This window comes from Rhipicephalus sanguineus, chromosome 1 (genome assembly GCF_013339695.2).
Source record: "Rhipicephalus sanguineus isolate Rsan-2018 chromosome 1, BIME_Rsan_1.4, whole genome shotgun sequence".
Taxonomy (NCBI): domain Eukaryota; kingdom Metazoa; phylum Arthropoda; class Arachnida; order Ixodida; family Ixodidae; genus Rhipicephalus; species Rhipicephalus sanguineus.
In genome coordinates, this window is record NC_051176.1 from 118,758,024 (window position 1) to 118,781,318 (window position 23,295).

At 50.0% G+C, this 23,295-nt stretch overlaps 1 protein-coding gene across 3 annotated transcripts in view; it reads right to left on the reverse strand.

The window, feature by feature from the left end:
* Nucleotides 1-23,295, reverse strand: part of LOC119396750 (uncharacterized) — a 296,740-nt gene that overhangs the window by 44,452 nt on the left and 228,993 nt on the right. Inside the window, exon 1 of one of the 3 annotated variants that reach the window (XM_037664086.2) lies at nucleotides 5,018-5,306. The exons of the other annotated variants lie outside the window; for them this stretch is intronic. The gene's annotated coding sequence lies outside the window, so the exon portion shown is untranslated. Of the gene's footprint in view, nucleotides 1-5,017; nucleotides 5,307-23,295 lie in introns of those variants that run through there. 3 annotated transcript variants of the gene reach the window in all.

Sequence of the window (23,295 nt, forward strand, 5' to 3'; positions counted from 1 at the left end):
GGCCGCGGAGCAAGCGAGTCCTTGCCGTGACGTCAGATCGCTGCGACTGCCGCGCCGCCAGTGTTCGTTCACGGGGCTAATGCCGCGGACGGCGCTTAACGAATGAGCTGTTTTCATTATAGGCGCTAACCTCGCCATGCGACGACTCGACTTGCAGCGAAGCCTCCGTTGACGCTTTTGCAGCCCCCCCTCCCTCCCTTTACGCACGCAGGCAGGCACGTAGGCAAGGGGGGGGGGGGCGGGGGGCCCGCCCCCCCCCCGAAATTTTTCAAGCCTTCTGTATTCCCAGGCAACTTTTTTTTTGTTCTTGCCATGGAAAGACTTTCTTTCGAACAATTAGGCCTTGGCCCCCCCCCCCCCCCCCCCCCGAAAAAAAATCCTGGCTACGTGCCTGCACGCAGGCTATCTGCGAAATGTCAGACGACTACGTACGACGGCTTTTACGGCCGTCAGTCGATCCGCGCAGAAGAAAGGCGAAAGAAGAAAAGGCAGCGCCTTCATAAGAAACATAGACACATTGAGCTCCTGCGAGCTGCGTAATACACTCAGTGGCATAGGACAACTTAAAAAAAAGAACAAAAAAAAACGCATCACCAGAGACGATCGAGAGAAATTTATATAAGAGAAATCGCTGTTTACAAAACGCAGTACGCCAACACACTTCTTACGATTAATTTTTGGAGAAAAAGCCAAAAGCCCGCACATATAAGTTCGTCAAATCAACAACAGGTTACTTTCTAATTCGAGAGTTTCACGTGCAAAGACCGCGATATAATTATGAGGCACGCGTTTGCGGGAACTCCGCGTATTATATATCTTGGCCATCTGGAGTTCTTTAACGTCCACTTAAATCAAAATACATGGCCGTTCTTGCATTTCGCACTCAACGAAATGCGGCCAACGTGGCCGGGAATCGAATCCACAGCCTAACAACAGCCCAGTACATTGCCTCTGAGTTTCCGCAGCGGGTACATCAACAATAAGTGTACACCTGCCTACCACTCAGCTTTGTTATTGCCACAGCTCGGCTGACAGCATGCAGACCCAAACGTTCACACGTATACAGAGCAGCGCGATATCTGCGTCAAAATGAGAATAACTGTTGCTTCGTTTAAGCAACGTTTCAACAGCCTCTTCACAAACGGATTGGCTCTTGCAGGTATACTTTAATGTAACTACGCAAAGATGCGCGACAAAAAAAAAAAAGTGCGGCGGTGAAGTGCACAGCCACGCCAGTTTACTGTAAATAACGGACCATCACTTCCGTGTAATGCGAGGCGCGTTAAACGAAGAGGAGGCAGTTGTCGGACATTTGAAACTGTGCCAAGAAGCCGGCAACCGCCTCGTGAAGGGGGAATGCCTTGTAAAGCCCAGGGTTGTAGCATGCGTGGCTAGAAGGCAGCAGACAAGCGCGGTAAGTGTCTAGAGCAGGTGCTCAAGACCGCTCCACGGCACGCCTTCCCGACACTTCGGCCAGCTGGCGTAAATCAAGTGCGGAGCGAAGCAGCCTGCGCTACCACCGCACGGCGTTAGTCAAAAGTGACCAGGGTGACGGTATACATAGCTGGCCCTCACCTATAGCCATGACATACGTCGCTCTTTCTCACGCGTATGCGAGCGCGATCTTGTAGTTCTCGTGCCGCTTTAAAGGATTCGCGATTCGGCCCGCGCACAGCGTCCCCATCACCCAAGTACGGGTCCTTAAAGCCTCGATGCACGCCCGTGTAAAGCACGGTTCCGGGGCACCGGTGCCGGATGCTCCATAATCGCCTAGGCGTAACGTCCGGCGTTATCGAGCGGGCCACTAAAGGCTTTTTACGAGCGCGCCCTTCTGTGGCATCACTGGGAGCTGACTCTGAATAGCCGCGGCAGCAGCAGCAACGACGGTCGTAAACCGCGCCCGTGTTGAGCCGGACGCACCCAGTGACCTGTGCAGGCGGCGCTTTATACAAGACGGCAGGAAGGACAACGCGCGACAGCCAGACTGGAAAACACCGACCGGGGGCAAACCCATGCAAACTATAACGGTCACCTAACATGACAACAGCGCAGTGATGGAAAACGCCGCCCGTCCATACTCTGACGCCATGACCTAACGAAAAACAAACCGAAAAAGTCAAGGCAGCGCTCCCCATACAAACAGCCACATCTCCATACCGTTGACGCGCATTCACCAAGCGTGCCCTATTGTGCCGCTTGCTTTCAGTAGAGCTCCAGCTTGTGCGTCACACGCTTGCGTCAGCATCGCGTTAGGATCGTGACACCTCCAGCGTGGTAAACCGAGGCCCGCAAATCGATGTCGATTCATATTCGCGTATGTTTCGCCACATCGGCTGATCACCCGACGGCCGGGTTGAAGGCGACAGCGCTGTCAACGATATCCTTTCAGGTCGATGCAAATGCGCGTGATTGTCGCATACTGCATCGGTAATCGCATGAACGGTATAGCCTTCCCGCAAAGACAACTTGATACACGGCAACAGCTGCACGCAGGGTTCGTATAATAACACAGTGCTCCTTATTGCGCATCGCTGCTCCATTTGCAGCAGCAACGTGCAGGGTGTTAGCAACTGCCTAATTGTGCATACGGCAACCTCGCTGCACACACTGAACTTCGCTTCTTCATTTCCCTTCTCTTCCTCCATCACACACTCAGTGAGCCACACTGAACAGAAAAGTTCGAGATATCCGACAATCGCGGTTTTTATTGCTTTGCTCCGGAGCAGTCCTGTTTCGGAATGGTGCGCACGCAATAGTTCGCTATACGGCTTAAAATACAGAATCTAACATATCTGCAAAGTTATTTAGGCTTTCGAGACTCTCCAATCGGTATTCGCGGAGGGCCGCAACGTTATGTCAAATTCAGAAGACGCTGACGCGCTGAAGTGACCAACATGAAGTGAATACTTCATGACCAGAAGTATACTGGATTAGGTAATATGTGATTTACAAGCGGTTTCGAAAGGCCAGCAGCTGCTTTTCTTGGCAGCGCTCAGCCTTTTTTTTTTTTTATCCTCCCTCCCTCGTTCTCCGACGGACCGACACAGAAAAATACTATATCGAAGCTTCAACCCGCAAGCTGTACGCTAAAGCGATATAACAGCGTGCGTATTTGTCATGCAGCCTGACACAGTCTTCGCTTTGAAACACAGGAGATCCTATGACTGCATATCGCACGAGACGGTCTCTCTACCTCACAATCAAATGTCCGCGCGCACCTTTAAAGGTATAGTATGTCTCCTGGATAAGAATGAGAAGTTTTGCTTGTTCTTGGATTCTTTCGTGCGCACGAAGACAATGGGAATATATACAAGCGGAAGCACATACGGCAAGGCGGCCATGTGGTTGGGGAGGGAAAAGAAAAAAAAAAATGCCAGCTTGGGTAACACGTCACTCAACGCCAGCGCAAAAATAAACGTCACACCCTCTGCTCCTGTGCGAACAGCGGTTGCATATTCATCGCTGCGAGAGGGCAAGCTAAGAGAGTCTGCCGCAGATGCGCAGCCTCGTTGATAAATGAGCGCTTATATATTCGTATTGATGACTCAGTCAGATGCGAATCTGCAGAACCTTTCAAACCTGCCTATTTTGAACGTATCAAGTGTGTGGGTAAAAAGTCATAACGACGCATTAAAGTCGACCCCTATTGCTAAAAGCATTTTGTCGGGCTCTTCGCCTCAAAACCTGTAATTCGTCCAGAAATATTAACCTGGTGTGCATTTACACAGAACAGACCCTACGGCGTACATTCTTTGGCGGTTACTTATGCGAACTATATTTACAAACACACTGTGCTTGAACATGCACCAGTATTCAATTTCTATTCATAGGTTCTCACCCGTAGTAGCAGCTGTAGCAATAGGTTACAAAAGGGCATTAAAAGTCTTGCCTGGTTCGCAAAATTAATACAGCACAGTCATCCACTTAACCTAGATTAGAATCTTTTAAAAAGGTCACGTGCAGTAAGCTCTGTTGCGAGCGGAATAAAGCGTCAAGCGTCCCCAGGCACAAACATAACCAGCGTGGCTTCCCTAAGTGGAACAGTGGCTCTCTAAGTCAACACACGAACAATTCAAGTGTCTCGATAGCCAGGCTCGACTTCGACGCACCCTACAGAGCAACCCTGAACACGTATTGCTGGCGCCATCCCCAAAGGGCGAGGGGGTCAACGCTCGCGGTTTGAACAAATGTCGGCATCCCGACATCTCAAGGAGGTCACTTTTGATAACGCACACATGGAAAGCGATACAGACTTTCTGCGCAACCCGCCGTTATCTGAAAACCGTCTGGTGTTTTGTTGCGAGTCCCTTACCGCTATCCGATTAGCAGCACGCAGTATTTAACAACAAACGCAGATCCATTCAATCAGGCGTACGAAACAGGTGCGTTTCCTTGAAAGCGCACCTATTACGTACATAAGGTAAAGAAACGTACGCGATATCTGGCTAATTAAAGGAATAATAGTAATGATGACACATATGGCAGTCTGAGTTGGTATGTCCATCAGAATTTGTTGAGATGTTTCAGCTAATGCGCTTCAAAAAAAGTGGGTGTGAGTATGACGAAAGGAGGGGGGGGGGGCATGTCGTATACGGCCGCTAGAATAACATGGCCGGAATTAGCGTCGCTGCAAAATGCATGTGGCAGGAGACATCAGGCATTGGATAAGGCAAACTGTAAAGATAAGCAATCCCTATACTACAGAGACTCGCGCAATTATCGAAAGGTTAGTTGCGCCCTTCATCTCTAACGATAATGGAAAAAAGTAAAACCGTTGCAGGCCCGCTTACGCGCTTCACTCAAAACGTCCGAGTGCCGCTCAGAAAAGAGCAGCTGGCCAGGCCTTGCCCAGACGAACATAGTCATGCGCATCTGTCGCCTCAGCCGACGAGAACTGTCGTGTACATGCACGCATACGACGAGAAGAAAACGAAGGTGCCGCAAGGAAAGAGAATTGCAGCTAGCCCTTCCTGCGCAAAGGTTAAAAAAACACAAAGAAAAACGCTGATTGACTCACAGTGGCTCCGTGTCGCACACGTAGCGCCTCGCTCACTTCTCAAGGCGCTGTAGCCGACGCCCGCAGCAGTCTAATCCAGATGGAGTGCGGACAGCCGTGCCGCACAACTTTCGTCGTCATCCGAAGGTTCGCGCGCAGCAGCCGTGCCGACGACAAACAACGCGGTGGAGATCGGTGGCCCGAAGCCGCAACGACGCGCCGCCGAGGAAGAGAACGCACGTCGACCCGACAGCATGGGCGACGACGACGACTGGAAGCAGCAGCGGCAGCCGCGGCGGCGAGTGTGAGTCAGCGCGCCGCACGCACGCTGCAGCAACTCTCCCTCTCGCGTCATCGCCGTCGTCCCCGCGACGGAGAGAGCGCGTGCCGGCCAGCTGGGATGGGAGGGAGAGTGGCCTGGCTAGCGAAGCCGCCAGGTGGCGCAACATGCGCTACTCCCTGCATGCACGACGTCGTGGCGCGCGGCGGCCTTCTTTCGATCGAGCCGGTCGTCGCGATCGCTGCACCTCTCGGCTATCGGCACCAACGACCGACCACACTGACGGCGGACGCGAGCAACCACTCACTTGCCCGGCCGCCAGCACGACACAGAGGATCGATTTCGGTTTTGAAATGAAGGGCCGAACGTCACAGCCTGCGATCCGGCGCGCGCGGTAAAGTCACAGGGTAACAGTTTCGCCGCAAGGACGAAACAATGAATGCGGCAACAACAGAGTGGAATGCCATACAAAGAACGGCAAGCAGCGAACACCTTTAGGATCCGATCTGGCGTAACTCTACAAAACGCTGGCGTAAGGGAACACGGCCGCTCCACAGAGCAGAGCGGTTTTGGTGCTGTCATCGCTTGAACGCGAACTAAGCGGCGAGAGCACAGCACGTACAAAGGTATGAGCCGTCAGCTAATCTCTGTCAAGATAGAGCGCGCGACAGCGCCCCTTTTATCAACGTTCACAGTTTCTGCCCGAGCGACGCAGTTCACTACCCCCCTTCCTCCCCCAACCGGCACCCCTTCATACTCCATCGCGCGACGGAGCCGGACGACGCGTTTCATCTCTGCTTAAGCCCCGCCCGTCGGCAGCCTTCGCACGCTTTCACTCGCACATAGAACATACGACGCGCACGGCGATGTTATCGATTTGGACTTTATACGGAACATGACCGCAAGGGCAAGAATGCGCCGCGAGTGTCCATATAATTGTCATCGCAATAAAGCAAGAGCCGGTGACGAGACACCCAGACGCCTGCTGTCGAAATTCCACACGTGCGCCATCTCAATGGCGCCTTGTCTACGCGGCGTCCGGGCGAATTACGGCTCATGAATATAGCAGCATGCGTTTACAATAATCTACCATTAACACGCCATTCCTGTATAAATGAGTGCGCTTCCACACCTTAGTGCTTCGTTTGCGAACCCACTTTGACTAGTGGATTCGCACTGAATAACGTACGTAACTGCGCGAGATGCGTACATGAAGGACGGAAGAAACTTGATCTTTCATTGTTTTCATTTTCCTTTTATTTTTTTAATGGTCGTGTCGCCAGCTTACACTGTAATCTGTTTTCGATTTTAAAAAAGTATGCCCATTTTGCGTTACATTGATGGAATTGGTTAACACTAAAGTGTCTTACGCCGGGGTCCACCAAGACATTCGCGACGTATTTCCGTCACGTCAGCAAAAAAAAAAAAAAAAAAAAAAAAAAAAAAAAAAAAAAAAAAAAAGAACCCAGCACCAGATGACAACGAAAAAAGAACTACGAGAAAAAGTTCCGTTGACAGGAGTCGAACTCATGACCTCTCGGTCCGCGACGATGGCTGGCGGACGTCTAACCGACTGAGCTACCGCCAATTTTTTTTTTTTCTTTATTACTTACTTTTGCACATCATACAATAATATCACAGTGCATAAACAGTACATACAGAGGTAAAGACCGGAATGGTTACATAGTGACTAGAATTCCTTTATACGGATAAGTGGCTCAAGATGTTCGAGCCACTCTGGAATTGGGTCTTTAGTTTTACACTCTTCAATAAACACATGACAGAAGTTACATGAATGCGCCTTTTATCTTTCACGCTTTCCGCTTACAGTGCTCTTGGATAGATGCTATGAGCGACCCCTTTGTAACGGGGCGGTGACATGTGCGCCACCAGGCTCAAAAAAAAAAAAAAAGATAGTGCGCCATTGCTACGACCGTCTCATTCAGCGCGTTTCCAACAGAAGAATAATTTCGTAAACACTTAACACACCGCGAGGTGGCGCCTTTGGCCCAAGCCACGCTCATAGCATCCATCCATATCGAAGAATAGCTCTCCGACGCTTGCCTGGCTGTCGCACCGCGTTCACCGCTCGGCTTGTGAGAATTTACAGCCAGGTTAGAGGGAAGACACGACACGCGTGGCGTTGGATCCTCTTCGCGTTTTACGACGCTTTCAAGGAGTGCATATCAAGTATCAGTGTTTATTATGTGCTTGTTATTGCCATGTTTGCGCGGGATTCGCTATATATATGCGGTGTTCACGTATATGTTAAGAACTTCAGCTATCGCAAGGGTTAAATCATGATCATGGGCGTTAGTCGTCGGTACGGAGATGTGCCACTAGGCGTCAACGTCAGTGCGTCCACATAAGCGGTACTATATCTGCCAAACAACAGTAGACATTGTACAAGCTCTCATACCAATGCGCTATAAACAAAACTACTTCTGTGACAACACGTCTCAATTTCGTGTTGTGCCGATACCTATGGCAGAGGGATCAGCCACCTCTTTCTTTCCTATTCTTTACGCTTCCGGGTGGCGCATGTGATTATACATATATAGATGTCAGAAAACGTTAGCAGGTGTTGTTTGTTTTATGATTTCGTTATTCTTTTTTATTAGTCGAGTCACTGATGCACGAACATAGTATTGCTAGCCAAAGGGGACGCCCAAACAAGCACCGTATAGCACTAAGAACCGTCTGTTGTGCGAGTTTTTCTTGCCTTTTCTTTATGATTTGCTGAAATTAGCTGGGTCCCCTTGTATTCGCTCAATGTCGCATCACGCAATTAGGTAGCTTGCGCTCGCTCTATGTGTCCCTTTCCACCCTTCTTCGTGTGTCTCGCTCAGCACGTCACTTCTTCCACGCTCTATGAATTGTTAGTTCGTACATACAGCGCATGTTTCGCCACCGTTCCTCACCACTTCATGAGCGCTTTCTTTCCATTTTGCAAAAGAAATATACATGGCATGAACTTCCGCTCTGCGACATCGTTGTGAACGATTTATGTACCAAAAAACCCTTCTGCAAGTCTTAAGCCTGTTTCACATGCGAGCGACCGAGCGGCGGGGCCCGCGGCGATCGAGCGGCAGCAGGACGCTCGGACGCTGCTTCGTTTCACATGCACCGCTTTTGCGCGGCGCGCGCCTCTGCGAAGCGCAGTGATGGTTGTGGGAAGCGCCCGTTATCCGCGGGTTTCCTTTCTCCGGGCTCGCTTGTTTTGGTGCGCTTAGGTTGCAAGTTTCACCAGCCTTCTACTTCGGTGATCGATTTTCACGCGCCTAGACCTTGAATGATGAAAATGTGCAGTGTATCAGAGTGCAATTAAACAACTTCAGCAGTCACGTTTATTTCTGTTCCAGCTTTCTTTTTTTACCACGCAAGTCATGTTGCACGCACATACACTTGGCCATGGAAAAGCAAAAGAAAGAATTGGCTTTTGTGTTTTTAAGCTTTCACGGGGCTTTCGGTGGCTTTTGCTCTCGAATGCCGCGAGGCGTTGGTGCGCCGTCTGGGCCGGCAACCAGATGCAAGCGGCCCAGTCGACGATATTGTGTGTTTGTGAAGGAGCTCGTCCCTCTTTTTGCCCATGGGCATTCCAGAAAAGAGGCGGCGGCACTTGTCGTCATCGGGGTGCGTGACCATTCAAAAAAAGAAAACAGCAAACTTTTCGAACGTGCTGGGCCAGAGTGGTAAACAAGAAAAAACAGCAGCATGTGCTGCGAGCTACAAGTGCGGAGTGCCGTAGGGTCCCCCTGACCGGACCTATGTTGGTGCCACGATTCGATAAAAATGCAAAAGAACAAAATGACACGTGCAAACGATTTGTCTGCTTTGACGGAAGCGCCGTAGAGGACAACAAAAGGAAAAGAACGGCACTTCTACACTGCCAGCTCGTTGCTGCGGATGTCGTCTGCTAGCAAACCGAGTTCCTCCCGGCGCGCGCGCGCCCGTTCCTCAACTCCACCCCTGCAGTCACGTGCTCCGCACGTCACTGCTCTCCCATTGGTTGATCATTGGTTGCCCTTGGGCAGACGATCTGCCGCTAGCGAATTTTTCAAACTCCGGCGATCTCGATCGCTGGCGTTGCGAGCGTCCACTGGTCGCTCTAAAAAACCTGTTTTTGGGCTTCCGCGACGGTAGGGTGGCGGCAGCCGCTCCGCTCTTGGAGCAAAATCGCTGCATGTGAAACAGGCTTTACTTGAAATATTGGTTGACCTTATTTCAGGAATACAGCAGGACTGTATTATTTGAAATGAAATCCATACGGTGCTACTCACCAAAACCACGATCTCATAGTCAGGCTGTACTTTCATTACTTTTTACCGTCCGAGGGTTATCTAACACACACGTAAATCTTAGTGGGCGAACGTTTTTGCATTTCGTCCACACTGAACTGAGGCCACCGTGATCGAACCCGCGACCTCGAGCTAAGGAGCGCTGAGCCATAGCAACTAAGCCGCCGCAATGGGTGGGCACAAATGTTTGTCGATGACCTGCACAACGCCGTTTGCCCTAGGAAGGTCACAGGAAATATTACACGAGTATTAGTACTTAAAGTGTGACCAACTACTACAGTACGCTGGTCCATAAATCAAGGTGAGGACAGAAAATGAAATCACGAGCACGCTGATGAAATGACATGAAAACAATTCCTTCGCCGGCCCCACGATCCCATTCACCACAACGAATTCAGTGAAGACGACAGACTTCACCCCAGGTAACAAAGAAAACACGAGGAGCGAGAGGGGCAATGGCAGATGGGCACACCCGCGCTCGCAAAAAGCTACTTGTAGACTGCGCGAAAAACTGAATATGTAGACTGCGCAATGCAACGTTCACTGCGGTTATCGTTGCAAGCATTGCATGCTGTGCAGGTGCAGATCAGCCGACGTGCGAGCGGGCACGATGCCTAGCGGTTGAAAAACGTGCTGCTGCTGCTGCCGCTTGTGCCAACAGAGCAAAAGACGGCAGCAAAAGTGCACGCAGGTGCGACCTCGAAATGGGCGAAACTCGTTCGTCGGACCGCGCGCGCACGAATATTCCGCGAAGGGGCGCAGTGCGGCCGCAGACCGGACGTGTCCATCGTAATGCAAGCCTCCCCCGCAGCGCGCATGGATGAGACTTGCGAGAGGAGAGGCGCGGACAATTAGGGTAACCCGCTGATCGATGGCGGCCATTGCGGCGAGGCACGCGCCAAAAGGGACGAAAAGAAAGAAGGCCAACAGGGGCGGGCAAAGACACGATTACGACAGTCAGGTCGCAGGCGCGTGGCCCCGCGGTCGAACGTCCGAAACTATTTGCACAGCCGTCGTTCGCAATTTAGGCGCAGCGATTTGGAAGCGACCGAAAATAAGGAGATGAAAGAAGTTGCCCGGACGCGTTTGCGCCCTCGAACGCACCGGAAATTGACAGAAGCCCAGCGGGTCGCGAATTGAGCGCGTCCGGTCAGGCAGGCACAGCGGCGACTACACGCCAGAAAAGCTCGTCCCGTCCGGCGGCAATCATTCTCTTTTGGTTGCGGCTGACGGCAATTGCCGTCTCACTCAATCTCCATGTACCAATGCGCGCTCCGTGGCCTACGGGGCAGGGGTGGAAGCGGGCTTGAGTGTTTTGGAGCAGCTCAGGGAGCAGGCATAATGCTGTTTTGGAGCACCTTTGGAGCACCGAAATTTGTCTTTTGGAGCAGCGCAAGTTAATTTTGGAGCACAATTCTAGGGTCAAACATCATTGTTAATTTTTTTTATTTCTGGTGAACACTAGAAATTCCAACGATTTTAGAAAACATTTAATACTGATGAACCAGCCACAAACGAGATAAGCGATGTTTTTTTAATAGCTATACTTGACTAGACTGACAACTGAAATAGTTCATGGTAATAAACGTTTTCCAGCAGGCGCGTTTGCCGGGTTGCTACATTTTCGTCAAAAGCCTACGCCGGATTCAAATTGTTCCTTCGAAATGCGCGGAGGTCAGCGCCGTCTGGAAGCACTGGAAGAAACCAAGCAAACATGCGTCTGCACCCTAAACTCCGCTTGCCGCGGACGAGCGAGCGACGCGCCGCACGAGGCGTTTTCGAGTAGGTAGACGCGGCGGCGCGATTTTGAGATGGCGTTCGTCAAAATGACGCGCGCGACCCTCCGACCACGCGTGAGTCGCGCATTATATCATGCCATTCGGGACGCAACAGCGCGATTTCGCGAAGGCGTTTGTAAAAAAACACGCGCGTCCCTCCAAACGCGCGTAAATTGCGCCAAAAACTGCGCCATGCGGTTCCACCTTTGCCCTTCAAGTTACCTTCCAAGATTTGTCAATTCTTGGTGTCGGTGAGGTGCGATGATACTATGTGTCGCAAGCGCACAATTTCTATCGCGTGGTTCTGTTTTCGTACTACCTCACATTCGTATGAGTAATAAGCGTTCCAAGTGTCTATCTTCTTGTTTTACAGCGAAAGCTGTTATGAGATCATTTCACCGGCCGTTTTTGGCGCCGTAGTTGTCTGCCGCCGCCGCCGCCGGTGTCCGTAACCAGTATCGCTCGAAATAAGAAAAAAAAAGAACGAAATAAGAAAAAAATTCCAGGATGGAACGAGGTTCGAACCTGGGCCCTCTGCGTGGGAGCCCAGTATTCAACCTTTGAGCCATGCCGGTGCTTGAAACTGCCTTGCAAAAAGTTCCTATACAGGCTTCATGTCGGGAAGGAACCACATTAGTATATGCAATATAGCGTGGTACAAGAGTAAAATAAGCACCAAGCGTCGCGCAACGCGAATTCTGTAACCAGGCGTCACACAATGCGAATTGCGCAACGAGTAGGTTGTTGACTACTTCCAACCCATTACAAAGGGATCTGCCATAATTCTTCATCGTCATCAGGCACAGCATCAACAAAGTGCGCATAATGCCTTACATGCGTTAAGCAGGTACCACGGCTCTCCGTAGAATGACGAAAAATGGCACAGTGCCAATGATTTATAGCGTAGTGGGTTCCTCGCAAGTGCACTTGTATTGGTTGCCAAGGAAGCCCATAAGCGCATGATCCATTTACTCGGGGTCTCAGTAAAATTACAATGATTTAGAGCGTAGTGGGTTCCTCGCAAGTGCACTTGTATTGGTTGCCAAGGAAGCCCATAAGCGCATGATCCATTTCCTCGGAGTCTCAGTAAAATTACAATGATTTATAGCGTAGTGGGTTCCTCGTAAGTGCACTTGTATTGGTTGCCAAGGAAGCCCATAAGCGCATGATCCATTTCCTCGGGGTCTCAGTAAAGTTCTTCGCCCCCCCCCCCCCCCCGTCTCTCTCCCACGTCAACGTATGTTATACAGCATGACGGGAGAGGGAAATAGCGACCGGGCGTCACTCAATGCAAATTACATAACTGGTGGGCCGTTTAAAACTTCCAACCCATTACAAAGGGCTGAGCCATAATTCTTCATCGTCATCAGTCGTCGCGTCAACAAAGTGCACATTATAATGCCTTACAGACGTGTAGTTGGCGCCTCGCTTCTCCGCAGAATGACGAATAATGGTTTAGTAGGTGCTTCCCAACTTCACAAATATTGTAATTTATGGCGTAGTGGGTACCTTTCTAGTGTACTTGTATTGTAGCCCCAAGAGAGGTTACAACGGGCTCTAGAAACGCTGCTCTTCCAGCTTTCGCTGTGACTGTGCTGCGGTTTCAGCGCAGGCCTGGCGTTTTTTTTTTTTTTTTGTATATTTCTTCATACGCCACCTCATGTACCTAACCACACACAGCAACGGTGGCGAGCAGATGGTACGAGCTACAGCGTACTCAACCACGAGCCGAGCGCAGGTTCTGACGAGCAAAAATCGAAAAACGCGACCGATCGCACTGGCGAGACTAAGCTCGTCGCTGCACGAGCGCGTTTACATGCTGCATTGATAACGTCTAAGGGCTTGTGTGCAATGCAAAAAATTCTCCACATGGCACGCTCTCACTAAAGAAAATGAGTTTCGGAAATGGTCCAACCGACTTACACAAACAGAAGCCTTGTGAGTGGTTTCGCGATTGGTAGTGGCTTCATTGACCGCAAACGGGTAAAACAAATTTTTCTTTCTCATCCAGACTTATGACACAAAATCCATCTTACACACTCAGTTATACAGCAGTTTTCCTTAATGCAAAGTTTCTAAATAATGGTCGCGCGTTTACGTCCGCGGCAGCTGCTCGCACTATCCTCATGGCTTCACATCAAATTAAATATTCGCAGTAAATAGAACCTTTTCGACATTATGAAGCGTCAACGCACTTACTTTTATTCATGTTCGCAATCCCAGGCCACGATGACAGCAACCGCCTCGTGCGCGCAGCGCGCCAAAAAACTCCGTTGCTGCCGGCGCCATCGAAATATGGCCGCACAACTCACTTTCTTGAATATAAAAACGTTGCTTTCTTGTAGCTAGCTCCTGTACAGGCTCGCTAGCTTTTTTGCCCCTTCGAAAACGTTACGAGAGCGCGCGAAGTGATGTGATGATGATATAAGCGATATAAGCTCGCATAGGCGCGCCATGATACGGATGACAGCGGCACATGAAAGCACCAAACGTAACCTCGGTGATCGGTTCCGGCAGCGCACCGGAGCCCATCGCGGAGGCCGTGCACCAAAGACCGCTTGGGAGCAGTATCGGCGCAATATTGCGTTTCGGAGCAGGATGGCGCAGCAGAAGCGGATTGGCGCAGCGTGGCGCAAATGGCGCAGCACTTCCACCCCTGCTACGGGGAGGCCACAGCCACTTTGGCAGGAAAAATATTCCGGCATTCCTCTTATCTAGGCGGTCCCAGGCCCGGGCCTTCCATTCGCCGGATCTTAAATAAAGTTATTTCACTCACTCACTCCTCTTCGTTCACGCGTCCAATGACTTGCGCGTGTACGATGGGCGTCCAGTTATCGCTGAAGGCCGTGGCATGTGCACAGTCCAAAAGTTTAATGCATGTGCAAATAGCCGATGCTTCGTGGCCGGGTCATGTACAGTTGCTGAGGTGTACCGCTTTCCCCCACTCGTTTTAACCTAGAGCGACAGCCCGCGCAGCGATAGTTTCGGTCAGCGCACAGTGGTTTCGAAAATTTCGGCGAACGCGGTCAGCATGTGTCGCCGCGGCGCGATTCAGTGACCGTCTCTATTCGCGAGAGATGTAGGGCCTCATTCGGCGGCGTTCTGTGCCCCTTCCCTTTGGGCTGGAGTTGACCGGGTTTTCGGCCCACTTCTTACAGGGCCGGGCGCGCTTCCTGCGGAGCAGACATATGGGGGGCCCCTGTGTGGTCAGCCCCCCTCCCCCCCGCGCTTACAAAAAAAAGAAAAGAAAACCGGGGCTCGCACCGTCCGCCGATAGTGGAGATGGATGAGCAGTCGCATCCGTAGTGGGCGCCCGAACCCGTTTTTCGGGAACGTCACCGCCGCCAGCAGCGGAGCACTTATATAAATCTCTTAACCGCAGATCGCGCCGGGCGCTTCCTACGGCGATGGCCCGCGCTGCGACCAAAGCTGCCGCGCACCTATTTGGGCGACAATCGGAGAAGGGCGCGCGTCTCTTTTCTTGTCGTTACGGCAACTGCCAAGAGCCGTTTCGGCTGCCACGCGAGCAGTCATTGCTTCGGGGCAGACCGAGGCAAAATCACTGCAGGACGGCGCTGTCGAAGCAGACAGCGAAATACCGCGCAGGCCCCCGGCTTGCCTTCGTCGAAAAGATGTGCAGCGTCAGTTTTGCCGTTTCTGTCATCTCGAATAGTCTAGCCGTCGTTATAAACAGACATAAGGTCGCCTCATGGAAGCGTTTGCCACTCATAATAAAGCTACAAACCGCACACTGGCTAAGAAAAAAAAAAAAAAAACACCGCCGTAGTGTAAATAGGTGATGCACTTCGAACGCTATTACGCAGAGAAAAAGTAGTAGATGAAAATAAATGCAAGAACACAAAACGAGAGCGCTCGCGTTTTGTTCTCGTCTTCTTTCGAATAATAAGGTGTGTTAGCAGTGATGGTAATACCATACCGCTTACGCTATGGTATTACTGTTCCGTCAAGGGCGTAGCCAGAAATATCTTGCGGGGGGGATTTAACCACCCTTTATGTATGTTCGTGCGTGCGTTTGTATGTGTGCGTGTACATATCCACATGCAAAACTGGAAAAATATGGCTGATCCCTCCGTCATAGGAATTGGTATAACACGAAAGTGACACGTGTCGTCACAGAAGTAGTTCCTTGTTGATAGTGCATTGGTATGTGAGAGACTGTACAATGTCTACTGTTGTTTGGCCGATATAGCACCGCTTGATGTGGGCGCATTCACGTTGACGCTTAGTGGCACGTCTCCGTACCGACGACTAACGCCCATGAGCATGATTTAACCCTTGCGGTAGCTGAAGTTAATAATGATATCTCGGGTTTAACGGTAGCTGAAGTTCTTAAAATATATGTGGACACCGCATATGGTGAATCCCGCGCAAAGATGGCATCAACAAGAACATAATAAACACTGATAATCGATATGCACTCCTTCAAGGCGTCGCTTCTTCAAACGTTACACGCGTTGTGTCTTCACTCTAGCCTGGGCGTTACTTCTCACATGGCGAGCGGGGAACACGGTGCGACAGCCAGGCGAGCGTCGGAGAGCTAATTTTTCAATATGGATGGATGCTATGAGCGAGGCTTGGGCTAAAGCCGCCACCTCGCGTTGACGAAATTACACTTCTATTAGAGCCCCGCCACGGTGGTCTAGTGGTTATGGCGCTCGACTGCCGACCCGAAGGTCGCGGGATCGAATCCCGGCCGCGGCGGCTGCATTTTCGATGGAGGCGAAAATGTTTGAGGCCCGTGTACTTAGATTTAGGTGCACGTTAAAGAACCCCAGGTGGTCGAAATTTCCGGAGCCCTCCACTACGGCGTCTCTCATAATCATATCGTGGTTTTGGGACGTTAAACCCCAGATATTATTACTTCTATTAGAAACGCGCCAAATGGGACGGTCGTAGCAACGGCGCGTTTTTTTGTTTTTTCTTCCGAGCCTGGTGGCACACATGTCACCGCCCCGTTATAAAGGGGACGCTCATAGCATTCATCCATCCATACAAGAGCACTCTGAGAAAAAATTGTAAAAGATAAAAGGCGCGTTCATGTAGCCTCCGTTATGTGTTTGGCGGTAGCACAGTGTGCTAAACGCCCGCCACCCCTCGTCGCGGACCGCGAGGTCATGGGTTCGACTCCTGTCAACGGAACTTTTCTTTACTTTTTTTTCTTTGCCATCTGATGGCGTTCATTTCGCTGACGTATTTCCGTCACGGAAATACGTCATAAAAGTATTAGTAGACTCCGACATAAAACACTTTCTTGTTAAAATTTCGGGGGGGGGGGGATTTCACCCACCCCCTTCCCCTGGCTACGCGAGTGTGTGCCATGTTAAGTGTACCACGATTCGAAATCGTTGCAGCTGCGCGAATTATTCGATGCATACGATAACATGATGAGGTGTTTATAGTGCCTAATACACGCCATGTTCAGTGCAAAAAAAGGAACACGAAAACACAAGGAAGTGCACGACATGTGTTTTCATGTTCCTTGTGTTTTCGTGTTCCTTTTTTTGCGCTGAACGTGGCGAGTACGTTCCAACTAGCCCAATTTGCCACCTTACTTCAGTGCCTAATACAGATCTTCCAAAGAGAGTTTACAAAGATAGTAGCTAACAGATTTAAGAAAACATTCGAATTCAATCAACCAAAGGACCAAGCAGGATTTCGTACAGACTATTCGACAACAGACCACATTCACACTATCAATCAGGTCATAGAGAAATGCGCGGAATATAACCAACCCCTACATATAGCCTTCATAGATTACGACAAGGCATTTGACTCGGTCGAGATATCAGCAGTATAATGCAGGCTCTGCGGAATCAGGGCGTCAACGAACCATTTATAAACATACTAGGAAGAAATCTACAGCAGCTCCACAGCCACCATAGCCATCCATAAAGAAAGCGACAAAATCCCAATGAAGAAGGGTGACACGATCTCCCCAATGCTTTCACCGCGTGCTTACAGGAGGTTTTGAGAGCCCTAGATTGGGAAGAGTTAGGGATACGAGTTAATGAAGAATATACCTTAGTAACCTGCGATTCGCTGATGACATTGTATTAATCAGTAACTCAGAGGACGAAGTGCCACTCATGATTACTGAAGTAGACAAGCAAAGCAGAACGGTAGGTCTGAAAATTAATATGCAGAAAACTAAAGTAATGTGCAACAGTCTTGGAAGAGAACAGCGCTTTGCGATAGGTAGCGAGGCACTGGAAAGTTGTAAAGGAATACATCTACTTAGGGCAGGTCGTAACCGCGGAGCCGAACCAAGAGACTGAAGTAACTAGAATAATAAGGAAGGGTTGAAGCCAGGGGCGTAGCCAGGGGAGGGGGGTTCAACCCCCCCCCCCCCCCGAAAATTTTCAGTTTTGCTTGCGGATATATACACGCGCACGAACATACATAAAGTATGGTGGAACCCCCCCCCCCCCCCGAAAAAAATTTCTGGCTATGTCCCTGGTTGGAGCACATTCGGCAAGCATTCTCAAATCATGAATGGTAGTTTACTACTGTCACTCAACAGGAAGGTATATAACCGCTGCATCTTACCGGTACTTATCTACGGAGCAAAAACCTGGAGGCTAACAAAGAGGGTTCAACTTAAACTGAGGGTTGCAGCGAGCAGAAAGGAAAATGATAGGTGTAATCTTATAAGGGATAAGAAGAGGGCAGAGTGGGTCAGGGAACAAACGGGTGTTAAGCACATCTTAGTCGAAATCAAGAAGAAATGGACATGGACAGGGCATGTAGCGGGTAGGCCAGATAACCGCTGGTCATTAAAAGTAACTCACTGAATTCCAAGAGAAGGAAAACGCGCGAGGGGGATACACAATGTTATGGCTGGGCAGATGAGATTAAGAAGTATGCGGGTATAACGTGGCAGCACAAAGCACAGGACCGGGTTCATTGGCGGAACGTGGTAGAGGCCTTTGCCCTGCAGTGGGCGCAGTCAGACTGATGATGATGATGATGATGACGACAGATTTTGCAGATTAAAATAGCGACGTGTCGACCACGACGGTACGGTATTTCCGTACTCACCATACGGTAAACCAGCACTTGTAAAAAAGAACATATGCAATATACCGCGATAAAACTGCGGCACCCCATATCCCGCGAGCGCACGGCACAACGTCAGTGAGCGGGCACAGCTGCATATGCAACCAGCGCCGGAAAAAAGAAATAAAATATTGATAAAAGCCACTACAGGAGATATATGTGAAAGAGGAAGTAACACCAGGTCTGAGCAACTATACACTGCTCACGTATATCACGAGAACTATGTCGCAAAAAACCCGGAAAGCCGAAGCAGGTGATTCGCGAGATGTACGTGCGACGATGTGTTGGCAGAAGGAAGATCCCCTCGAGGGGCGACGAAAAACACCCAAGTCGATACGTTGTGCGAAAGCATGGTCTACAAAGGCAAAATTAAGGCCAAGAATATAAAACGAGCGGACTATATAGGAACAACCAAGCGTGATCTAGAATGCTGGAATAGAGCGGTGTATACTTGCACGGTTACTGTACAGATGACATGCATATTGTGCGGCAGATCATGCTACCTAAGAAATTGCGCATGAAACTATCCTCGCTGCCGTGAACGGGCCGCGCCAGTTCGCAAGCGCGAGCACGGATGGCCCCGTATCAGGTTTCCTCCAGAGTGCGCCTCGCTTTCGAACCCAACGTATCACTTTTCTTTCCTCCTTTGAGGAAGTAGGAGCTATTCATGTGTCAAATACGCATCTATATCTCAATAGAGAGCGGCTGCACAAAGAGGCAGGAAATTAAGGAGTGCAAATCTTTGGAGACCAAGACAGAGAGGGAGTGAGGGAAATCATGCAGCGACAAGTGGGGCGACAAAGTAGGACAATTGTTCGAGCAAAGGCGCTTCGAAAACTTGCATCGGACAAGCGCAAACCGTGCGTTCAGCTCGACGGGCCGCTTCGACGAAGCAAATGTGCGTATCGACGCATGCGTATGATAACGTGAAATCAGGATCTAATTCGCGGTGTTTGATTCTGCTGGCCGTTAAGCTTGACTGTAGAAGCAAGCAGTATACATAGACGGTATAGAGAGAGACCGACGCAGTAAAATCCTGTTTAGGAGGCTCAGAATAGAAAGTGCATCTCCTCGAAACTCTTGTTCGTTGTCAGCTGGATACACTCGATGAGAGCCGTAGCGTTTCTCAAACAATCTGCGTTCCTCTTCAGGGCTGCCTTATGGAAAGTCCGAAAAAACTAGCGCGCAACATACATCGCATTATATAACCACAAAGATACATTCGATCAGGGGCGTAGCCAGAAATTTTTTTCGGGGGGGGGGGGGGGGGTTCAACCATACTTTATGTATGTTCGCGCGTGCGTTTGTATGTGTGCGTGTATATATGCGCAAGCAGACTTGAAAATTTTAGGGGGGGGGGGGTTGAAACCCCAAACCGCCCCCCTTGGCTACGCCCCTGCATTCGATATATTCGAGGTATACTGAACGGGAACGAGCAATCCCCATCGACGGCTGTCGAAAGCCGCCAACGAAGACAGAAAGGCGAGTAACTGTGGCAACAACCCATGTATTCGCGCATTGCCCCCGCCAGGGGTGGCGAAAATATACGGGGCGAAGACGAGCCGGAAAGAAGTCTTTCTCGCGGCACGGCCGCGCTGCGCTTCTGCGAACGCCCGGCGTCGACAGGTATATACTACTGTATACGACATGCGCACAAACCACACAAAAGAGCGGTTTCGTGCAGCATCAGCTAAAGCAGGAGACGCGCACCGCGCCCACGCCGCTTCGGCGGATGCACAGCGGCAACTCCCGAGAAGGCGCGCGCGGGGTCAGGTCGACTCGGGAGGCGCAGGGGTCGTTGTCGGCGGCGGTGCACCGACCTACATTTCGTTCCGCCGAAGACGAAAGCCGGCTGCAGCGCCCGCGGGCGCAGCGTCGGGCGCTTCTTGCGCTGCACGCCGCCCTGAACCACGCGGCGGCTACCGAGCACGCGCCGCGTGCTCGTGACAAGTCAGCCGCGACCAAAGGCGCGCTGGCAGACCTCTTGAGCGGGGCACCGTGCACAGCGGCGGCGCCCCGCTAACCCGATGATCGATGGCGGAGATGCGTGCAGAGAAGAAAGACAGGGCCGAAGGGAAAACCGTGCACACTTGGAAAACGGCGAACAAACTTTCGATCATCGAGGAAAAGGACGCGTACCCGCACTTCGCTTCCCGCACAGCACTGCACCGCTACGCTGCATAAACCGTATGAGCGGATACGAAGTGCGGTGGTGTATGCGTGCCACACCAGAGACGCGGGTTCTCTTTTGTGATAGGAACACTGTCGTTAAAATAACGGCTGACTGTATGCGAACAAACATAGAATAACACCACCTCGCTGGAACAAAGGAAGCTGTTGATTACGCGATGTTTTATTCGCGTTTCTGGTTTAACCGTAAATGATCGCAACAATAAACGCACGTAAGACAATAAAAACACCGCACTTTGACCATGTTATTCCCTTTGTGTGCGCAAGCGAATGGAGAGTTGAATACAACAGACCCACGCGGGACTTTCCTGCCGTGGCAGATACTCTGTGATCACATGAAGCAGAATTTATTGAGAAGTGCGGCATGTTTGTGTATATATTAGCGGGCAGACACTTGCAGATCGAGGAGAGAGGTCGTAATATGCTACGCACAGAACTGCATGTAGACCGACGTGTGAAGGACAGCGGCCGTTAAGCACAGAGCGACCGGCAAGGTCGCTTTGTCCACTTGTCGAAACGTCGGCTCGAGGACCCATCCCCTGTTTACGGATTTTTTCATCGCGAGCTTCAACCTTCCCCTTCCTGCCGTTTTTCGGCAAGGTCTACGTGTGACGAGGGCTTAGGACCACTGTCGGCGAAGCATGCACACGTGACACGTGGCTGATCCAGCTGGTTGTCCCGCGCTGGAAGCAGCTCAGATCATTGCAAGTGAGTTCTGCGGTAAGGTGGCGGAAGGGTTAGGAAAGGAAAAATTAACGGAGAAGCTTAACTCAACTAATTAACTAAGAAGCTTCCTTTCTGATGAAAGGCGCATGCGGATTTCCTTGTGGCTTCGCGCTACAAACGGGTGATTGTCAATTTCCCTATCTCAGCTCATCTTTGATAGCCACAGATGTCAAAGTTTGCTGTCTCGCTCGTCCGTGTCTCAGAGACTCGGCTGGCCGTCGGCTCCGAAACCACGGCCCTGAGCCCACATATGGCGCCCAACGTAGGGCCAGCATTGCAAAAACCAGACGCGTTACTTTTCCGCGTAAGCTCGCAGCAGTTCATAAACATAACCTTCTTTCTATTCTTTTTTTCGTCATGCGAAGCACCGCCAAGCCTGCTGCGAGGTGTGAAGCATCTGACAGAAGGCTGCGTTACGACGCGAGGTCGCGACCTCGGATGCAGTTGCACGCTAAGATGAGGCCTACTAACAGGCATAACTAACTGTATAAGGACTTCGTGACTCATTAGCCCGGCCGATCGTGCTTCGCTATGGAAATGAACCTGGATTAGGCATATATTCAAACGGCTCCTCGCTTCAGAATGAAAAGCACTCTTTAACAATATCCCGAGAGGGTCCCCATGCAGAGCGAATCGACAAACAACTCTCCAATTAAAACAGCTGCGTGTGCGACCGACGGGCTGCTGTATCGGAACGGAGGACGCTCCATTCGACGTGCGCAAACGGGGTGCCGTGCTGTGCAAGATTTGCGAAGGATAATTCTGTTCCATTGTTTGTATTTGGCGTACTTTTGGTCGCTGCCAAGTACGCGCCTGTTTTCCCCCGAAACTTATATTTTTCACAAGCGCTAGAAGTTTAACGCCTAAGTTTAAAAAAAAATACAAATTCATTCGAGCGAGAGATGACGGGATGTTTTCAACGAAAACGTAATCCTGCCTTTGCATTGTCACGTCCCAACCTCGGTCAAATACTACTACACGCTGCCTCGTGAGTGCTTTTTTCCTAAAACGATGCAGCTATATACATGAATCCATGTGTATACCCAACAGCAACAACAAAAGTGAGAGAAAGGAAAATAGATAGAAAGAAATAAGCAACGTCTGCTCACTGAATTATAAAAGCCTAGCTGTCATAATCTACGCGTACTTTACCCGGCAATGTCGGGAGTTCCAAATCAAAGACAATTAAAACATCTCGATCACCTTTACTTCTATAGTCACGAAAAGTAAGTTCGTACGAGAAAAAAAAACAATGAAATGTGATTTCAGTTGTAAATTGAATGTTACACTAATTGATTTGCTAGTAATTGGTTTACTAAACTAACTACAAGTCATATATCGACCTTTTCAAAAGTGCCACTTTACAGGCTATGAGTATGTTTCCCATCCCAGGTACAAGTTCGAATTTCAAGGTATTACGACAGCGTAGCATATATGACACATTGCACATAACAGCGTTCAAATAGATATATCTACACTCGGATAATCACAGGTAACAACTAACTTTTCGTACTGTTGAAGTTGCACTCGATTCGAGTTCAAATTATACCCGCTGCCGATGTCCGTATACAACTTATATATGGCAGAGTATACAGTTAACACATAAAAATATTTCAAAAACGTAACGCTTCAAACTTTTTAAGTAGAGATCAGTGCAGTTTTGGATAACTTAGGTGATATACGCTTTTCATCGCACCACAAAAATGAGAGAGACATTAAATATTAGTGAATAATCTATTTAATATGTTTCCGTACTGATATATACGAAACAGACAAGTGGCGTTTATTACAACGCTTGAGGAAAGGTACAAAGTGATACATCGATCCGCACACACCTGGCACAACTACGAATACACATTAATTATGAATAGTTCAGAGATAAACAGCTCATCGGCATTACCATAATGCATCCCTTGGAGCAAAGCGGAGCATATGCGGAGTAAAGAATAG